The following is a 457-nucleotide window of genomic DNA, read 5'->3' as shown; positions in this document are numbered from 1 at the left end:
CCGCGCCGGAGTTTGCCGGAGTCGGAGGGGGGGCCGCCCGCCCGGCACTTCCCGAGGGTCCCGGCCCAGCCCCGCGCGGACACGCGCGCGCCCCATAGCCTCTTTGTGCCGGACCCGCTGGTGGAGCCTGGTGGCTCGTCCCGACCCAGGGCCCCTCACTCCGGCCCCGCTGCCCAAGCCCCCAGGCCGCAGCAGCCCCGTGCGGGCTGGAGCCGTGCCGGCCTGCAAGGCGAAAGCCACGGGTTTCTCCTTTGTAAAGGGGAATCCATTTTTCAAGTCTGTTGATGCTTTTTTTTTTTTTTTAAGTTTGTGCAACCCTGTCATAGATTCATAGAGGTTAGGGGCTGGAAGGGACCTTACAAGATCACTGCGTCCAGCCCACCCTCCGTGCTTGGGCAGAAAAGACTGCTGGGGTCAGAGTAATTGCTGCTCCTCAGCTGCCAAATGTCTGGCCCCA

The sequence above is a fragment of the Gavialis gangeticus genome, unplaced genomic scaffold (genome assembly GCF_001723915.1).
Source record: "Gavialis gangeticus isolate Ggan-Ray unplaced genomic scaffold, GavGan_comp1, whole genome shotgun sequence".
In the NCBI taxonomy this organism is placed as follows: Eukaryota; Metazoa; Chordata; order Crocodylia; family Gavialidae; genus Gavialis; species Gavialis gangeticus.
The sequence above is the reverse complement of the archived record's forward strand: the minus strand, read 5'-3'. Positions refer to the sequence as shown.